The following is a 12,203-nucleotide window of genomic DNA, read 5'->3' on the forward strand; positions in this document are numbered from 1 at the left end:
CCTAAACTGCACTATATTTTGTACTGTAGGTGTCTCTGATGTCGAAACGATGTAAAGAGTTCATTTTTAATCTTATTTTGTTCTCTTTAGATGATAATGGCTCCAGATTCCAGGAGCTAAGTCTGTTACAGCGTCAGGTTCCAGACACTACACTAAAACGAAGGTGAACTGGAGCTAAACTTTAAATTCATACTAAGTGGATAGTGTCCTTAGTGGAATCGAAAAGATATAAGTTTACATCGTATGCAGCCGTAACACAGAATTTGGCACCAAGTAGCGAAAGTCCTCAGGGGAACTGCAGAGAAAATGGCCAACATACTACTCGCAGCCATCTACTCGTGATTTTACACCACCGTTAACATAAAAAAAATTTCCAACAGTTATTAGCTCTGGGGCATATGCATTAATGTTTTGACTGACAACTTGTTCAGTTTTTTGAAACAGATTTACTTCAACGTGCTAGAGTTGGTAGCAAAGAGGAACACGATACAGTGGCAGGAGTTATATTCGTCCTGGAATTATAAGAGCAGCTTTTCAGAGGATGGGGTAGAAGCTGACAGTTGCACCCCATATTCCTGTACTATGGAGTGTGTAACACATCATTTTCACAACCACTCCTTACAAATAATGTTTTTTCTATTCTGACGTCAGCCACTGATACGTTTACAGCAATAATTTAAAGCATAGAAAAGGGAGTAATTAAAAACATTTTCTGCATTACGTAACACATGCGTTGCTCAATTACTTACAGCAATATAAGTTACTAACAAAGCACGATTCAGGCTACTCAGCAAATGGCGTGATTGACCGTGCGTGATTAAGCCTAGCTGAGAGACCTGTAGTCCACTAATGGCTGTTCCTTGTAGTGGATATGTCACGTCTATTTGGCCTTAATTGTTTAATTCACCCAAAGGTTTGCAGGCGGTTAATTTGTCGCTAAAAGCGTGAATTTCACCATAACCTTTTAGAAAACGTCGCAGGTCTTGACAAGAGTGTTTTCAGAATGTCAATAAAATATTAAGTTGATAGCCAGTGCAGAAATGTCTGAATTTATGGTGCAATGTTTACATTCTAAGTCGTGATATAATTATTTAAACTGAATGTCAATTAAAATTTATCAGTACAAATTTAATGAACATTCTAAAATGGAGTTAAGCCTACGAAATATAGCAATAAACATAGCTGTCGATTATTAATCCGAATACGATTTCATATTGTTGAAAAAGTTAAGACAAAAATATTATAAAACAAACTGTCATAATTGTACAAATTAATAACGACTGATTTAGAGATCACTAGAGGTTACGTGTCTTGATATTGATTAAACCCACAATTCAGTGGTAGATGAGAGATTCTATAAGTGGATGTAGACTTAAAGTTATGCAAAAATACCTTATAGATCATAAAGTTATAAAATGAAATAATGTTGCTTCATGAAATAATGTTTGAATTTCTTGCAAATTGAAAAATAAGCATAGTATTTAGCTTATGTTATATGGCTATTTTGGCCTGGGTAACTATACTCAATTCACCGAGTGATGATAGTGAGGAGCCGCCCCCCCCCTCCCTACTGTACTCACTGTAGCGCCAACGGGCAAACAGCAAGTCGCGAGAGACCGCTTGTGAATTCACCATGTCAATATAATAGGGAATTGCATAATTCATGTGAAATTTCCTCAGTTTCTCTCATTGATTGGTTACAATCTCAAAGACGCCACGATGTGATAGGAATCACTCTCAATAATTGATGAATGAACCATAGGCCCGAACAAAGTAACACGATAGAGGGAGATCAATAGCCCAGCGGCAGGCCAGTCCGTGAACACACTGTACAGCACTTACTATGGCTTCATAGTAAGTTGTACCCAATTATGCACCCCTGGTCTAAATATATTAAATATTGAGTTTATGAAATAAAGAGCGACTAAATTGGACAAGACACCCTAACGCATTTTAATATGATAAAAATAGTGTAATTTAATGTTTAGTATGATTTAAAATTATTATGTAAAATATTTTAAGTGAAGAATTTACGTTATCTGTGAGAAATGCATTTTTTCAATAATTCAGAATATATAAAGTTTTAACTTAAACTAGTTACAAAAATAGTATAAAAAACCACGTTACCGAAGGGTGCATTCCCAGATCTAAGTATACTAAATATTGATTTCATATTTCAGTGCAAACAATTTGGTTCACGCATTTATATCATAATGAAACTAATTCAACTGTTTACAATTCTTATGAGAACTATATTGTGTGATAAAAATAATTTATATTTAAAGTCAGAAATAATGTTATAAAAAATGCAGTATATTGTCACGCCTCCTGCTCAGCTGGGGCGAAGGGGGTGTACTCAGGAACCAAACGCAGCTCAGATTACAGCAACTTTATTAACTTAAACAACAACACTTCCGAACCCACGGACACCACGCGTCACGACCATCACTAGGCTAAGCCCTACACTAGATCGGCCCTCAGGGAACTCGGACGTCCGCTCGCGCCGGAGTCCTCTCACGTACACACCGCCTCGGGCGCTCACCTTGCTGACCTCCCCCTCCAGTACTTCCAGACGGCGGGAACATGGGCCCCGACGTCACACACCCCCAGCCAATTTAAGGGTGGTTGTTGGGGTGGATGCCCTCTAGGAGTTCGTCTTCTTCATTCTTCCAGGCCCTGGCAGCTGGTCCCTTGGTTGTGTTCAGCTGGGCGGCTGGGTCACGTGCACAAGTTAACATGGCGTATACCCTCACGTTTCGCCGCGTATCGCTAACAGTGTGGCTAGCGGTCGGGGTTCTCCAACAGTCAATAGTTGTCTTTAGATGTGGAGGAAACACATGGGGAACAACGACACTGCGGCAGCCACTTCTCAGGGACAGTCATTTACACTGGCACATAAAGTCTCTGGCGTTGGGACGGCTCGATCACACATAAAGTCTCTGGCGTTGGGACGGCCCGATCACGAGCCTCAGTCGTTCGCTCCCATCGGTATCGCTTCACTAATACATTTCCAGGGAAAGTTTATTAATTTTAATGTTATTCCAGCAACAGGCAATGAATCGTTCCTCACAAAGTTTTGCCTTCTACAAAAACATGTTGTCCTACGAGAGCCTATCTACCTACTCTAGTTAGCAATGTTTGCTATTGGTGTAATCGCATTTATTTGACAGAAACATTAGTTCATAGAAACTTACTCTTAAATACCCGCGGTGGTGTCCATTCCCTTATATTATACATCTATCCTTACGTGTAGGTATATTCGACATTTTATATTAAAAATACATTAATCAACTTTACATGTCTTTATAATTACTTGAAGCGAGAAATTATAATTGTATATGAACAAATGAGTTCATGACACATTCCGGAACCATTCAGCTGTTCTGTGCGAGTCATACAAAACAAAATATATTAATCCTCTATATTGCCCTTTCTTATGATCTAGTACAATGACGATATTCCAATTCAAACATGATAATATTATTATTAGAACTATTTACCAAATTACTAACTAGTACATTAATCCTTATTATCTACCCATACTATAACTTACTATTGCAAAAACACTTTTTTTATAGATAATAACCTTACAAAGTGGATATTATTATAGGGACCCAAACTAAATAATTGTAATTATAAGTCCACGACAAGGCTATTCTAGATATTTGACATCTTCCTACTCATTAACATAGACAAGTGAAACAAACTATAGTAGGACATTATAAGCGTAACCATGTACTACAGGATACAGATATTTTACAGTGCAAGAGGTGGTACAAAGTTTTGTAACTGAAGTTGTGCACAGCGGCAGTGTCTACGTGACAAAAGTAGCTGTGGTCAGCAGTAGCCGTCCGGCCTCTCTGGTCACCTGACCTCTCGGGTCACCGGCCTGGCTCTGAGCTACTGGACTTCCCACCGGTGCTCTAAGACTTAGCATGAAATGACTTCGTTTTTTCAACAAAGCTCTTATCTCTTAAATTTTATTCTTTACATACATCTAACTACCTTTTAACATAACTACCTCAATACCACACAAGAATATGTTAATAGCTAACTATACCCGAACAACTTATAAGTTACTTTGTATGCACTGACAAGTTAATACTTGATTATTTTTATTCCCCAAATTACAAACAAATTACAAAAGTAATTACTTAGTTCTTAACATTGGTTAGCATAACCATATACAACATTTGGTTTCGTATACGGTGTTACAATCTTAGAAACTAACTTGTCAACGCTTAATTCATAATTACGTTAATGACAACTGGAAGAACAACATAAATTATTATTAAATGTTTTACATCAGTGTTATAATACAATAGGCAATTATATTTTACTAACAAATTATTATGTCATTGCTACGTACCAATCCTCTTAAACATTACGTCTCAACCTAATCAAGGAATTGTAAAACTATTTCAAGGGTCCCCTGTATTTACAGAATAATTATGAGTTTACAATTTAATTATTATTAGTCAAAATCAACTTCTAACCATTCCACGCTGATATTGGCGTATGTATACGTACCGCTGAAAACAGAACATGTATTTCACCTAGTCAATCATAATAAACAGTTTTGGAATATGGTGGCCACTCGGTTTTTTTTCATTCAAACTTTCACACTCCCCACATTTTCATTCACACACTGGACTTACATGTTTACGAATTCATGATAACAATAATATCCTGAAATAATATATTTTATACATTTTATTAATCATACACTATAACGTTCACAACAGTTATACAGTTTACCTCGAAGTTTACCTATGGTTACAACGATTACCTGGTATCCTTTATACCTGATCACGAACTTGGTCCCACCATTCAAGAGTGATTCTCAGCTCCTTTCCATCGACCTCCGTGATAGGTAAGTTCTTTGGCAAGCCATCGTCTCTGACGTCACGTTTGGCGGTCATCGCTATGTCGTCGCCTTTTCGTCTCGATACCTTGGATCTCCAGATTACCCATAATCCCACGACGTACCGACAACCAATCAGAACCAATATTATTATAATGCCACAAAATAAATCCACAATAAATTGTTCCTGATTCGGGGAGAATATTTCATTTTCTGCTCTCACAAATGCTCCTATACCTAAGCCTACTAGATGGGGATTTCTCACAACAATTATGGTTAGTAAACAAAAATAAATGGAGTGCAGCACGACTGACAGTGATATATACATGTCCCTCTCCACTGACAAAACCTTAAGCGTCGGGCTCTCTAACTTTCTATGTTCTGAAAAAGATAAATTCCAGTGCGGCAGCTGACTAGGCCATTCGTTGTCTAAGCATTCGTCTAGTGTCTCGAAAGTGCTGGAAAAATGATTAATTTTAGAGGTGATTTTCAAAGTTTTTAATTTTGACCACGAAGCTGGAAGTATGTGTGCCACAGCTAACTTATCCGCTTCCTGCCTACACGGATAGCTTTCTGAAACCAAAATGTGGGAGTCAGCGACTAAGCTACAATCACACGGCACTCTCACGTGTAGTGCACCCAGGCTCTTACGCTCTGTTATCTTAACTGTAGTGTTCGAAGTGTATCTGCACACAAACTCTAAATGCTCAACAATATGGGTTAGTACATAGGTGAAGTCGTCTATCTGGGTGATAAGTGGCACGTCACCTGACACACATGAAAATACACATAGTGAGCTCAGCTCTTGTATGGTCGCACCCATAAATGTTTTTCTAGGGCAACGTGATCCGGACACAGCATCACCGGCGTATCTAGGGACATAGCATAGTGGATTAATATTCGGCTGACAGTGCTGCAAGGCTGCTCCCTGTATCACTACCATACTGTCTTCACTGTTAACCAAAAATGACGTTTCCTGCTTAATGGTACAAGTCTGGTTATTCCACGCAAAAGGTATTATTAAAGGGGTATACAATCTCCATTGGGACGTAAGTTTCTTGATTGGAATCTGCAAATTTATTAAGATTGAGTTACCAGAAATTACACAATCAGCTATTTCTAACTTAAGGTATTTAGACACTTCCTCCACTGGTATCGCTAGGTCATAGCTGTCCGCTTTTAATGCAACTGTCAATTTTGTTAAATCCTCTCTTAGCTTATCTACAGTTATTATAGAATTCGGGATCTTCCCCTCTCGACATTGACTCAATATCTCTAGGCGTGTAACAAGTTGTAACAATTGTAACTGACGTACTGTATGGTGCGCGCTCACCTGTAACAAACTAAAACTCTTGTGATCATTTCTCTGTTCGTTTGTGAATTCCTGCTTCTGAAATCGATCGATTAACTTGGTTATGTTAACGCCAACATCCACGACACGTGCGAAGGTCCTCTCTACTTCTGCACTGTAATTCTTCATACCTAAATTGACATTCTCTATTTCTGAAAAGGCTTCAGTTACTTGCTCACTTAAGCTATTTTCAAATTTTGACATTAAATATTGATTAGTGAATAAAGGTTTTAACTGTCGTTTAGTCGTTACTCCACAGCACCAATGGGCGAAATCTCCTATCACACTTAAACTCCTCTGGACTCTAGCAGACATACTATTAGACTTTACATATACATCGGATTTCCCACTGAGGCTCGAGTTCAGCCATTTCACTTGCTGTCTTATTCTTTTATCGGCCTGAAGAATCCATGCGAACAACATACATTGGGGATCATTTAATACTCTGTTACAAAAACCATTATTCTCTGGCAGTGACAAATGAGCCATATCGACCTCTGGCAACACTTCGCCTCTTTGTAGGCACTTTTTATCATCTGCCAGACTCATCACCAATACTTGGTTAGGTGGCTCGGCGTGAGTCAATCCGTAGGGCACTAGAACAGATTTTTCTCTAAATATTCCTTCCTTTGGTTCCATAACTCCTAAAGTGGGCAACAAACCTTCGTACTTAATTTTCAGGAGTCTCTGACTTCTTGGAGGGAGTTCAGTAGAATCATCACATATTACTCTCGCCTGTATGTGTTGTCTTTCTTCAAACTGTATGTGCTTCAACCACGAGGGGTCTGGAGGTGGACGCAAATACTTGGCGTCTTTTTCCGCGCTGAGGAAATCTAATGAGATTTTTCTTCCGTCGGCGATTATAAATTGGGCTCTTCTCCTCGAGAAATCTATTGTTGTACCAAACTTCAGGTGGAAATCGTTACCCAGGATACAACAGTCACCCTCTCCTTTGGCCACAAACACTGGGAACAATATCACACAGTGGCTGATTTCTAAGATAATTTCTTTTTCTACCCAAAATCTGTACCGGCTCATCGGTGGCTGTCTTAACATTCATTCCTTGTACTACTTTGATCCTGTCTCTCACGTTGGCTACCAGATTCTCATCAACACAACTCACACAGACCCCAGTATCTAATATTATTGGCATTGTCCTCTGATTTAATTTTCCTTTTATTTCCAATACTCCCACGGTCCTAACAGTACTGGCCTCGGGACGAGGGAATTCCTTGGGTATAGCGTTGGTAAAATCCCCACGGCGATACTCATGGCGTGGATTACGGTTGTATCTCCTCCATGTGTCATGCCATTCTCGGCGCTCATGTTCTTGGCACAAGACGCTCATCCTCTGTTGTTGGGAGCTCATTCTAGCGGAACCACTCGCTCCCTGATTTAGTGGTTCCCTCTGTCGTTTCCCTGATTTCCTGAGCGACAGGCAACAGCATAATGACCGGGTCTATTGCACTGGTAGCATATCACTCGACCGTCACTAGTTCTTCCACGATTCGAGGTGGAGTAGGCTCCTCTTGCTCTCCCTCGGTTCCACCTTCCATACTGTTCACCATCTTGTGCTCTTCTTTCCCTCGGAACTTCGAACTGAACCCTTGGCTGTTGCTTATTGTTCTCAGTCATGCGGTCTCGTGTATCTCGATTCTTCTCCTGCTGTTCTAGAAGACGCATGCTTAACTTGGCAAATTCAGATGTTAAGTTTTCTAGTTTGCTTTCTAGCTCCTGTGTTCTTTCCGTCTTGGATGGCTGACTGGCGTTCCCTGTAGTTGTCGCCTTTGATGAGACTTCCCGCAGTAGGTGGTCTACCCGCTGTCCAGCCATGAAACGTGCGGTCTGGATCTTCCTTACGTTAGCCAGTAGGCTTTCTAGAGTGTCATTGGTCATCACCATCACTTTCTCCAATAGAGATGGCCTTAATCCTCTTAAAACATGTTTGATCTTAGTTCTCTCGTTCATTCCGGGATCCACTTTTGAACATAAATTTAACACATCTTGTACATACGATTCTACGGGCTCCTCCTGCCCTTGCATCCGCATCCGCAGTCGGAACTCCATCTGTTCATCCCGGCGCGATTGCTTGAAACGTATCCTTCATTCCATTCTTTACCCGCTCCCAGGTGATATTGGCTCCTAAAGATTGCTCTAGGTTTTCGTACCATTTCAGAGCGGCCCCTTCCAGGTAACAGGGGAGAATAACCAACATCTTATCCTCGTTCCAGCCATTGGCCTTTGCCACTCTTCCAAATTGGGCTAGATACTCCTCCACGTTGTCCTCCATTCCGCCCCTGAACTTTCCTGGAGTAATAACAGGCCCCCTGGCTTCAGCCATAGCTTCTACTTCCTCTTCACCGTCAGGACCACTACCAGGTAGGGGAATTAAATCGACTTCAGCTACGGTTCTTACTTCCTCAAGATGTCTTTGGGGTTGTCCTGGGTCTTCGGGAACCTCACTAACTGATATCAGCCTTGACTGACTTCTTGTTTTTACACTAAACTTGATGTTTGGGGACGACATACGATTGCTCCACCCTATCACGAATTAAGATTTAAATAAAAACCAAATCAGAACAAAATTAAATCAAAACAAAATCAAAATCACAATCACAATCCAAATAAAATCAACAATATACATACGAGGGTTATTTAAATTCCCCTGAACACAAGGGTTATTCAAAACACCACAACATTTCAATGCCGCGACAGTCGTCGTACCAATTGGGTTTGACCTGGCCTACCCATGGACAAGCTATCTCTCTCTCTCTCTCTCTTTTTTTTTTTTAACCACTTTATAAAAATACAAACTATTTCTCAAAATTATTCTATTCACCAATAAAAAGAAACAGCTTTGTTTACATCACGGGTAGGTTGCCTCCCTTACCAGTACCTTGGTTCGACGCACTGTGGCTGCTAAGTAGGCTACTCTTACAACAACTACAAAATTATGTTCGGCTTACAAGCTACGAGAAAACAAATAAAATTATTTACTCCAAATTACACTTCGCTTTCAAAAGGTAACTACAATTATTTGGATCAAAAACTAACTTTCTCTCTTGTTCTTTCAATCTACATTTTTTTTCAACTTAATCAATACTTAAAAAAAAATCCGAATTTTAAAAAGAAATATTCACTATTATATTATATTGCTATTAAATATTATATTACTAACCTGGGTTCGTTAATCCGTCTTTGGTTCTGGATCACCTCAGGATACCCGGATGCCTCCACCAATTTGTCACGCCTCCTGCTCAGCTGGGGCGAAGGGGGTGTACTCAGGAACCAAACGCAGCTCAGATTACAGCAACTTTATTAACTTAAACAACAACACTTCCGAACTCACGGACACCACGCGTCACGACCATCACTAGGCTAAGCCCTACACTAGATCGGCCCTCAGGGAACTCGAACGTCCGCTCGCGCCGGAGTCCTCTCACGTACACACCGCCTCGGGCGCTCACCTTGCTGACCTCCCCCTCCAGTACTTCCAGACGGCGGGAACATGGGCCCCGACGTCACAATATGATTAATTTAATTGTTTTATTACCGAACAAATGTTATAAAAATAACTCGACATTTTATTCTACTTAACTTGTTTACTGTGTTGAATGCAGTACTGCAGCTCTGTCGACCTTATTTTCCTGCCAGTCAGACAAACTTCCTCGGCATAATCAGTAGAAACGTTTCATTTCTATTAGATAACGTTAAGTTCATTTGAACCAAACTGTCTAAGTATTTTAGATAAGGCAGATAGTACTGTATAAACCATAAAAAACATGATATTTTGAGATATAGTTAATAACAGAAATTCACATTAACTAAAAAAAATGTCATTGTTAAAACGGGTTGTTTTACAATAACTATTATTAATCCAAACTTAAATAAAGGATAGCAAGATTATTATTACTACAAGTTGATGAAAAATCCTTCTGAAATAACCAAAGTTTCTAGATATTCTTTGGTTTAAACTCCCAGTCCACAAATTTCAGTTTGATAAGATTTATATATTCCGATTTTCTACGAAAACAGAATTTATATATTTTATACCATATATAAAATAAAAATAATATTTTGAACTGAGAATCTGGCTTTAAAATTTAAAACAGATGTACCGCATCAATCCATAGTACTACTAAATTTGTAGCTTTAGTTAGAGGTCTTATCATGTAGGCCTATTTAAACATTTAAATTTAAAGCGAGTTGTTTTTTTAATTTATAAAGTAGTTTTATTAATTTATAAATTACCCATTTGTTTTTCCAAAAGTTTGGAAAAGAGTTAACTAAATGATGATTCACTTTAGTTGAATTATATTTAGAACAGCTTAATAAAAGCAGGCTCTGAGACAAACAAGCAGTTTCTATAGTTTCTAGTCACTTTCCTCAGTCTATTAGGTTTCGTCTACGAATTCTTGTAATGCCTGGATTTATGAAAGCTGCCATTAACTACCAATGGTAGTCGATTTGTTTGAGCATTGTAATCAACTTAAGGTATATGATTTAACTTAAGAACGTAACTTAAACATAAGACAGTATGAAGCATAATTTAACAATTCCTACCAATATTTGCACCTTTATGTTGATACGTATGTTTTTATCATTGAGATTTCATTGACAAGTTGCACGATATCGTAGGTTCACTCTTAACAATTCCTACCAATATATGCACCTTTATGTTCATACGTATGTTTTTATCATTGAGATTTCATTGACAAGTTGCACGATATCGTAGGTTCACTCTTAACGATTCCTACCAATATTTGCACCTTTATGTTGATACGTATGTTTTTATCATTGAGATTTCATTGACAAGTTGCACGATATCGTAGGTTCACTCTTAACAATTCCTACCAATATTTGCACCTTTATGTTCATACGTATGTTTTTATCATTGAGATTTCATTGACAAGTTGCACGATATCGTAGGTTCACTCTTAACAATTCCTACCAATATTTGCACCTTTATGTTGATACATATGTTTTTATCATTGAGATTTCATTGACAAGTTGCACGATATCGTAGGTTCACTCTTAACAATTCCTACCAATATTTGCACCTTTATGTTCATACGTATGTTTTTATCATTGAGATTTCATAGACAAGTTGCACGATATCGTAGGTTCACTCTTAACAATTCCTACCAATATTTGCACCTTTATGTTCATACGTATGTTTTTATCATTGAGATTTCATTGACAAGTTGCACGATATCGTAGGTTCACTCTTAACAATTCCTACCAATATTTGCACCTTTATGTTCATACGTATGTTTTTATCATTGAGATTTCATTGACAAGTTGCACGATATCGTAGGTTCACTCTTAACAATTCCTACCAATATTTGCACCTTTATGTTCATACGTATGTTTTTATCATTGAGATTTCATTGACAAGTTGCACGATATCGTAGGTTCACTCTTAACAATTCCTACCAATATTTGCACCTTTATGTTCATACGTATGTTTTTATCATTGAGATTTCATTGACAAGTTGCACGATATCGTAGGTTCACTCTTAACAATTCCTACCAATATTTGCACCTTTATGTTCATACGTATGTTTTTATCATTGAGATTTCATTGACAAGTTGCACGATATCGTAGGTTCACTCTTAACAATTCCTACCAATATTTGCACCTTTATGTTCATACGTATGTTTTTATCATTGAGATTTCATTGACAAGTTGCACGATATCGTAGGTTCACTCTTAACAATTCCTACCAATATTTGCACCTTTATGTTCATACGTATGTTTTTATCATTGAGATTTCATTGACAAGTTGCACGATATCGTAGGTTCACTCTTAACAATTCCTACCAATATTTGCACCTTTATGTTGATACATATGTTTTTATCATTGAGATTTCATTGACAAGTTGCACGATATCGTAGGTTCACTCTTAACAATTCCTACCAATATTTGCACCTTTATGTTGATACATATGTTTTTATCATTGAGATTTCATTGACAAGTTGCACGA

Source organism: Homalodisca vitripennis, chromosome 5, assembly GCF_021130785.1.
Source record: "Homalodisca vitripennis isolate AUS2020 chromosome 5, UT_GWSS_2.1, whole genome shotgun sequence".
Taxonomy (NCBI): domain Eukaryota; kingdom Metazoa; phylum Arthropoda; class Insecta; order Hemiptera; family Cicadellidae; genus Homalodisca; species Homalodisca vitripennis.